Raw genomic sequence first — 9,970 nt, 5'->3', positions numbered from 1 at the left:
GTCACGTGATTGGAGTGGAGACCTGAGGGCAAAACATCTATAGAAATGCAGACATTCCTTCTGTTTCAAGCTACACATAATTAGAACGGCTCGCAAAAGAAGAGAAACGAAGACAAAGAGCAATAATGAACCATATTCAGCACCAACTGCAGTATTTCAATCGCTTAAAGGGGATAGTTTACCCCACAATGAAACTTGGAAGTTGTTCCAAACCTGTAGGAGTTTCTGTCTTCTGTTGTTTGTTTCGAAGAATGTGGTTTTATTAACAAAGTTCGGGAGGAGCACGATCAGATAATCGTCCAATTTGGCACAGGTGCATCTCGTTTAGCTAATCATCTTAACTAGCATATAGTGTATTAAAGATGAAATGATGTATATAAAGTAATCCAAAGTATGTTTTTTTTTCATGTGGTTTCAGTTGTTCCTATATATTTTCTCATACATTTAAAATCAATTTTAGTACAAACATGATTTGTTCATGAAAGGTTTGTATGCAGATTTAACACACAGAATTATGTTTGCACACCTACACATTAAAATAAAGGTATAAAGATCCTTCCAGGGAACATCAATAGAACCTTTCAGTTCTGCTTTGAATTCTTTGTAGTGGAAAAAGGGTGACATTTTTTTCATACTAAGAACAAAATAAATGGTTCTTTTAAGAACTGTTAACTGAGAGGTTCTTTGGGGAACCAGAAATGTTGCTGTGAAAACCTTCTTCTGAAACTTGAGTGTAATGTATATTTAAAACCGTTATCCAATAATCCCGGGCATCTGGAAAGGTCACAGAAAGGTTGTAGATGTAAAGTTTGCTTCTCACTTCCAAATACAGCAGAACAAACTCTTCTTCTGGCAGTCACTCTGATGAAACATAGTAAAGCTCAGATCGGGGTGTTAAAACTACAAATGCAGAAACATGCATTAGTTCAAGGTGCGAGTTTGTCTAGAAAGTTTGAGAGATTGTCTTTTCCGGCTTTATGCTTCTTAAAAAACTTACAAACTTTTTTTTTATGTGAAAGAAAAAATGTAAAGTGTCTTAACAGATTATTGGTGTTACCAGTAGTTCAATCTTTCTACTTCAGAATGTTTTTGCCATATCTTTAGTTATTTGTTAAACTTTCCAGCAGTTTCTGAGTGAAGTATAAAACCAAAAGCAAACTATATATAGATTTGAATATGGTGGTGTTGTCATTTCCTCATAGTGTTGGTAGCATTCTTCATCCTCTAATGGTTTTCTGGTCATGATGGAGCTGTGTTTAGTTCTCGTTTCAGATCAGCGTGTGTTTTCTGTAGAAACGTTCTAGGGATGACACTGAGTCGCGATTCTCCTGAAGGATTTCACATGTAAACACTGAACGTCGGAGCCGTTCACAACTTCCCCTCCGTTTATTTGGCTCCTGTGATTTCACTGTGCCAGACTGCTAATGAGTTACACTAGGGATGAGTGTGTGTGTGTGTGTGTGCGTGCACACACAGGTGTTTGGTCTTCAATCTGCTCAGTGTGAAGGAGAGTCCCAGGCGGCTGACACATATCAGTACTATACAGTAACAATGTGTAAACACTTGATCAATGTAGTGCATGCATGCTGCAGCAAACGTTGGGATTGGACACTGCATGTCAGTCAGAAGGTCTTCTCCGGTTGTGAACCAGAATAACCTGCCAGTTGGTTTGACTTGATGCTGATAGTCAGAAGTCTTCAGGGAGTGTTCAGAGAGATGTGTGCATGATTGCATTCAGCAGTCGTCTGTGAATGTACTTCACACGATTAAACACATCATCAGCTAATTGCTCATGTAATTGTTACTTCATCTATTGTAGAGAGGAGGAGGGTTTGCTGGAGGACATGATTAAAGCAACAACACAAACTCATGTAACTGACTGAATACTAGAGGGGAAACTCTAAAGTGTTATATAAATATTAATAATACATGAATACTGAATATGAAAATATGATTCACATGCATGCATTGTTTTCTAGATATTCAGGGTGAAATACAGCTGTGCATTTTCTTTTCTTTTTCCAGGATTTATGCCTATATATTTAAGATATTCATAACATTTCTAAGAATTTGTAGAACTTTTTTTTTTCAGGATTTATCGATTATTTAGGATTTTTGTTTAAAATTAATTTAGGATTTATAGCTATACACTTAATTTTTATTATACATTTTATAACTATTTTTTTAGGAGTTATAGCTATATATATATATATATATATATATATATATATATATATATATATATATATAATTTTTTTTTTGCTATTCTTTCTAGATTTATAGCTATGCATAGATTTTTAACTATATTTTGGATTTTCATAAAATTTTTCTGGATTTCTACCTATATTTAGGATTTTTATAACTCAACCTGAGTTATACCTATATCTTTTGGACATAATGTTTCAAATGTATTTGTGTGTGTGTGTATATGTGTATGTATTTTATTATTATTATTATTATTGTTATTATTATTGTTATAGGATAACTTTTTATATTCATATTTAAATATTCATATTATATATTCATATTTAAAAATTATAATTTAATTATAATTTTTTTTTTTTTTACAGAAATTTCAGCTAGACCTCTCAGATTTATATTTATACATTTTAGATCTATAAATATGTTCATAAAACCACATTTTTGGTATTTGTTTTGTCATCATAAAAAAATTAAAATAATATAACCCCTGTCATGCACACAGCTGTATGTGCAGACATTACTTGATGTGAACCCTGCGGAGTGTGTGAGGATCAGAGCTGCTGTCAGAGGAGTGTGTGTGTGTGTGTGTGTGATTCTCCTCCCATTCGCTCTCTCTCTCTCTCTCTCTCTCTCTCTCTCTCGCTCCATCACTCACGCTGGTGTTTCTCCAGTGGTATCCGGCGGATCGTAGCTGGAGTCGTGTGTGTTGTGGTGTGGAGCATGTGCTGATCGCTCAGGATCCTGTGCGTCTGTGAGTAATTTCACATCTTTCTGTAGAGATGAACCGCTAGAGTTTCTGTACGGTTCTGTTCTGCATTATGTTTCTAGTCACTCTTTGTAAGACTTTGGCATTATAGTGTGCTAATTGTGCCAGTAAAGAGCTTTGAATGGAAAGAGAATGAGTGATGGTGAGGTTTTGTGAGAGCATTTACAGCGGAGGAGTGTGTGTGTGTGTGTGTGTGTGTGTGTGTTGTGGTCATTAGTTGGACTCTTCCTAGCTCTCTCTCTCTGGACATCATGCATTTATTCACACTTTCTGCTGTTCATTAGTTTGCTCTTGTTGTTTCAGACATGTAATGGGGCTCTTCTATCTGACTCGTATAATGAGTTTGTGATTCGCAGAACTGATGCTCATGTGTTTGATCAGTGGTGTTAGTTATGTCCAGCATCACTACTGTTGCTCATGTGAGTGTGATTGAACAAACTAAAACTTGTCCTGCAGCTGAACTTCAGGATAGACGTGTGTTTTTTCTGTCGGCTTGCTCAGTTTCTAAGTCTGTAAGAGAGTGTTAAAATCATTTCCCTGCTTTTAGTTCAAGGAAATTCTTATTAAATGTGATTTTTTTTTTTTTATATAATTCTTTAGTTATTTAAAGGTGAAACTCCTGAATCCTTAATCAAAATAACTGGCTTATTATATTTCGAGATATAATTAAAATACAAAAAAAAACAATAACAATTATTTTGAAATGTATTTTGGTTTTAATGCAGAAAATATAATTCTCATTTCTATACTAGAAAAAAGTTTAAATTATACATAATTTATAGACACAATTTATTATTTTTTTAAATTATTATTTTACTGTATTTTAATGGGAATAAAAATGTTATTTAAATTCCAGAATTTATACACAATAGTTTATTATTATTATTTTATATTTCTTTTCTTTCTTTGTGTGTTTATTTATTTTAATGAAAAGAAGTTTAATTATACAACATTTCTACACATTTGTTTTATTTTTTATTATTATTTTGTTTGTTTATTTATTTATTTATGGGGGGGGGGGGGGTGAAATGTTATCTGACATATGACCTGACTGAAATTCACCCTTAAATAGGTTTTCTTGTGTTTCCAGATGGATGTTTCCTAGTAAAGCAGTAAGTAGAGTATTTCTGATGGATGTGTAGTAGTTCCCTCAGCGGCTGTATGTCAGCGATTTCTCTGTGAACACAACCACAGATGGAGCTTTGTCGTGTTGTAACGTTTGGGCTTTGACTAAACCGCTGATGTACTCCTGTGAGATGCTGTTGATGCTGAAACAGCCCTTCAGAATTTGGAGAGTAAAGCAGGATGCAAAAGAAAGGTACATTATAGCAGTCACAGGAGATTAAACCCCTTGAGCTGCTGTACACCGCTAAATCTACTCCACTTTCATTTGTCAGAGAGAGAGAGAGAGAGAGAGAGAGAGCGTGTTTGGAGTGATGCGCAGGGAATGGCGTGGGTGTAGCGGGGAAGATAACTGTCATCGCAGCGCACGCCACTCGCCTCTACACAGTTTTGTGACAGTAAGTGTCAGTTTTTAGGGAGGGAAGTGTACAGGCTGTTCTTGTCTCAGACGTGTGTGTGGTCCTGTCACTGTCTTAGGAGATCTGGATGGTTGTTTAGCTCTAAATCAAACACTGGTGTCTGAGGAAACAGTGAGAGGCGAGGTGTGAGGACTGAGGTCAAGGCAATCCAAACATGGCTGCATCCCAAAACACATACTTCTGCTACACAGTGAAAGTATGTGCTTCAGTGGTGATGGAAGTGCATACTTTTGAGTGTTTAATTAAAATTGTAAGGCTGGGTTCTACCACACAACATGTTCAAGCACTTCCATTACAAACCAGGCTTTATCAGTGTATTAATTAACTTCTTAAAACATACTCCTGGTCTTAATGTGAGTGATTCATCAGGACTATGTTATTACAAAATAGTATTTTGGCTTCATAATGAATAACTTGTTTAATTTGGAAATATGGCACATTACAAATGCTAAATTGTTTTCGAATGTCATGTAGTTCAGAAAAAGCACTTAAAAACAACGTAGTTAGCTTTTACCTCACTTTTTTTTTTTTTTTTGCAATTTTTTACATCTAAATTAGTTGTAAGATATCTGTCACAATCTTTTGCAGCACACATTAGTCCAAATAGCTTGCATGCATGGGTATTACAAGTCCATATGCATGGATGTCTTTCTGTTTATTTTAGTCTGAATGCATGAATGCACGGCTGTTCATAAGTCTAAAAGCATGCATGCATGATAGTTCATATTAGTAAAAATGCATGCATGCATGCATGAGTGTTTGTTTGTCCAAATGCATGCATGCATACAAATCAGGTAAGATTAGCCAAAATGCTTGCATACAAAATAGGTAATATTGGTCCTTATTTATTATGAATGACTGTTTATATTAGTCTGAATGTGTGGATGCATGAAAATGTATTTGTGTGCATGCATGTAAGATTGGTAATACTGGTCCCAGTGCATGGGTACATGATGGCTCCAATTAGTTGAAATGCATTCATGATGGTTACAAATCCATATATGCATAATGGTTCTTATTTATTGCATATTATTCTAAATGTTGTGAATGACTAATTCACAAGAGCAGAAGTAATGTCAGTGAAGTGTACGTATGAATAATGTTAAGGAAGTAGTTTTTTCAGTTTATAAATGATACAACCTTGATTGCAACATATAATTTTAAAACGTTTCAGCTGAAACCTGCTGATTGTGCATGAATAATCTACCAAAAACGCATGCATCTTAGAGTTACTGCTACTGACTAGCATGTTAACACACTCACTGAGTGACTCCAACGGGCCGTTAATCACATGTAGGTGCCAAATGGCATGTGCCCAAGGAAAGCTCATAAAGATACAGATCATATTTGTGTGTCTGCATACAGTGCTGACAGGGAAGTGTGCAGGAAGCACGCTGGACGTCTGGCGGCCGGAATCAATTTGTGTGAAGGCTGCTGGCACAGGTATTGCTTTCGTGATATGATCTCGGACGTCCATATTTTAGAGGTCATGGCGGAGAAAGAAGACAAGGGCAGTAAAAATCCCTGACTGCTCATTTCTACGTTTACTGGAAAAACAATCCCGCTGCAAAGGATTGTAGGATATGATAGTGGCATTTTTGTGGGATTTTAATTGGTCAAAAATGACAAATGCTTGTTGATTCGTTCATTATTTAGCTGTGTACGAAATATATTTTTAAAGGACTAAAGGCCTGTGCACTCCAAGGACGATAACTTAAATTATATATAGTTCTGCAAATCATTTGCCATCCGTAGTCATCGCTCCTTTTTTGTTTAGGTGTTAAAATGAAATTTATGTACTGTAATGTAACAGGAAACCTTTAGCAATCTTTTTCTGAATACGGATTCACGCTTTGGGCACACCCCCTAACCATCCCCTCCAACCCCTGGATCTCATCATCCATCGCAAAATTTCACTATAGACATCGTCCGATGCCAATTTTGTAGACATCACCCAAACCTAGTCTGTAATTCTGTTGTTCTGTCATTCACTGTGTCATTCTGTCAGCTTGTTTGTTCACTCTGTCATTCAGGCTATTTGTTGTTCAGGCTGTTGTTCAGGCGGTCCTGTCTATCATTCAGTCAGTTGTTCTATCAGTTTGTTGTTTGGTATGTTTGTTCAGTCTGTTCTATCTATTTTTGGTCTGTATTTCTATTGGTCTGTTATTCTATCTATTGTTCTTTCTGTAGTTCAATCTGTCTGTTATTGTATATTGTACAGTCTGTAGTTCTGTCGTTCTGTTTATCTATTGTACCATCTGCAATTCTATTGGTCTGTTATTCTGTCTATTGTTTAGTCTGTAGTTCTGTCTGTCTGTTATTCAATCTATTGTTTGGTCTGTAGTTATTCAGTCTGTTCTATCTATTTTTGGTCTGTAGTTCTATTGGTCGGTTATTCTATTTATTGTTCTGTCTGTAGTTCTGTCTGTCTGTCATTCTATCTATTGTTTGGTCTGTAGTTCTGCAGTCTCTTATTCTTATCTATTGTTTGGTCTGTAGTTATTTCAGTCTTTTATCTATTTTTGGTCTGTAGTTCTATTGGTGTTGTTATTCTATCTATTGTTCTGTCTGTAGTTCAATCTGTCTGTTATTGTATGTTGTTCAGTCTGTAGTTCTGTCGTTCTGTTTATCTATTGTACCATCTGTAATTCTATGGTTCTGTTATTCTGTATATTGTTTAGTCTGTAGTTCTACCGGTCTCTTATTCTATCTATTGTTTGGTCTGTAGTTCTGTCAGTCTGTTCTATTTATTTTTGGTCTGTTGTTCTATTGTCTGTTATACAGTCTGTGGTTCTTTTGTTCGTTATTCTATCTATTGTCCATCTAATTCTATGAGTCTGTTATTATGGCTATTGTTTAGTCTGTAGCTCTGTCTGTCTGTTTTTCTATCTGTTGTTCGTCAGTAGTTCTTTCTTTCTGTTATTCTATCTGTTGTTTGTAGTTCTTTCTGTCTGTTTTTTCTATCTGTTGTTCGGTCTGTAGATCTTTCAGTCTGTTATTCTATCTGTTGTTCGTCTGTAGTTCTTTCAGTCTGTTATTCTATCTGTTGTTTGTCTGTAGTTCTTTCGGTCTGTTTTTCTATCTGTTGTTCGGTCTGTAGTTCTTTCAGTCTGTTATTCTATCTGTTGTTCGTCTGTAGTTCTTTCTGTCTGTTTTCTATCTGTTGTTCGGTCTGTAGTTCTTTCTGTCTGTTATTCTATCTGTTGTTCGTCTGTAGTTATTTCTGTCTGTTTTTCTATCTGTTGTTCGGTCTGTAGTTCTTTCTGTCTGTTATTCTATCTGTTGTTCGTCTGTAGTTCTTTCTGTCTGTTTTTCTATCTGTTGTTCGGTCTGTAGTTCTTTTGGTCTGTATTCTATCTGTTGTTTGGTCTGCCTTTCATTCTGTCATTCTATAGATCTGGCCTATAGTCTGTTTTATACATTTTGGGGGTTGTAATTTTATCTATCTATAGATCTGGAATTTTTTTTTCTATTGTACAGTCCTGTAGTTCTATCGGTCTGACATTCTATCTCTTGTTCCCCCTGTAGTTCGGTGTATTGGTGTCTTATTTTGTATGTCATTCAATCTGTTTTGATCAGTCCTTTGGTCTGTAGTTATATCGGTCTGTTATTATGTGTATACTTCAGTCTGTATTTATATCAGTCTGTAATTTTATCTAACGGTTTACTGTTCTATTGATCTGTTTGTTTAGTCCTTTCTCTCTACCTGTCTGTTTATCGATATAAAATCTATTAGTCTGTTATTTTATTGTCCTGTCTGTCTGTCTCTCTCTCTCCTCTCTCTCTTCTCTCTCTCTCTCTCTCTCTCTCTCTCTCTCTCTCTCTGTCATGGTGTGTTGGCTGTGTTTACAGACTGGAAGTTGACAGTAGTCCGAGACATGCAGAAACACACGCTCATGTTTGCAGTGGCAGATTGTCAGGCCATATGTGTGTGTTAACAGACAACATGGAGAGGTGTTGACAGTCAGATCTGGTCGTGATCAAGACGTGTTGGTGGGAATTTGAGTGATTTATTTATAAATACTAAAGGCTGGCCAGATCACTCCTCCCGTCAGCTCCTCCATCTGTACAGCCTGCATTTCATCTCTCTTTTATGTTCTCAATATCATTCTGTGTTCTTGGCTGGGTTTGAGCCTTTACATTAACATTTTCTGTACATCAGAAGAGATCACATCCAAGAAACATTCTGCATAATGTTGAAGGTGTTAACATGCTTTGTTTTCTCTTCTAAGTCCGTACTTAATATAAATGAAAGTGTTTCTGAAGCATAACATTTAAATGCTGACACTTCATACGCATTGTATTTTTCAGTGTATATGTGAAAACGCAAAAGGTCACAAGTCATATAAACTTTTTGCTCGATACTTTTATGATGCTTCCCCATCCTTTTTGAAGCTCCATTCACCATTGTTATCGCATGGAAAGTCATACAGTTCTGAAACGACATGAGGGATGAGTAAATGATGACAAAAGTCTCTCTCCCACCCGAAATTTTCTCTTTTCTTCATGATGCACTCTCATTGCTGTTTTCACGCTGCAGTAATGAAGACCTGCTGTTCACGGACTCGTCTGACTGTGTGTTGGGTCTCAGTCACTCTATGAGCATGTGTATATGAGTGTGTTTATCTCCTGCTGGGCATCTGAGGGGTTTTTCTGAAAGCTTTCTGCCCCCGTCGACCTCTATTCATTGACAGTATAATGTTGTCAAATGCTCTGACTCAGTGGGGACATGAACACACAGTCAGCGATTCAGTACCGGCATGTTCTCATTTCATTCAGCAGTATCACTCTGTTCCTTCTGTCAAACCGGATTACACATTAACCTCATTTGCACCTGTTTTGTGAATCCAGTTTGAACGTTGAAATTTACTTTTTGGCAGCTGGTTGTGTTAAAAAACGAGGTGTGATTTTTCTTGTTTTTCATTAGTGAAAAGTTTCACTAAAAAAGCTATTTTAAGTTTAATTTCATAATTCTGTTACTCATGTTCTACTATAGCTGTTCATCTCAAAAATTGCACCTGTACATGTATTTAATATTAAATGCATAACTAATAGTTAATCTAATCTAATAATCTAATAAATTAGTAATCTCTCTCACACACAACACACACAACACAGTGTGTGTAAATAAAGTTTGAATAAATATATATATAAACAAATGAATAAATGTTATTGTTCATTATCTATATATTGTTTATAGCACCATTCTGACTTAAAATTACAAGTCTCTATAGAAAGTAAGTAATAAAATTAAGGGGGAAAATATTTATAAAAAAAACATATAAAGTAAAAAATAAAAAGATTGCCCTATATGGCTGGGCGATAAATTGATATATGTTTACAACGATACAGTCAGAAGGCTTTTATACAATATACAATATACAAATTGCCATAATTTACCTTAGGTTTACTGTAGTTACACTAACTGCACCATGATATTTTGGCAGAAATGTGGGTATTC

Source organism: Carassius auratus, linkage group LG28B (genome assembly GCF_003368295.1).
Source record: "Carassius auratus strain Wakin linkage group LG28B, ASM336829v1, whole genome shotgun sequence".
NCBI classification, from domain to species: domain Eukaryota; kingdom Metazoa; phylum Chordata; class Actinopteri; order Cypriniformes; family Cyprinidae; genus Carassius; species Carassius auratus.
The sequence above is the reverse complement of the archived record's forward strand: the minus strand, read 5'-3'. Positions refer to the sequence as shown.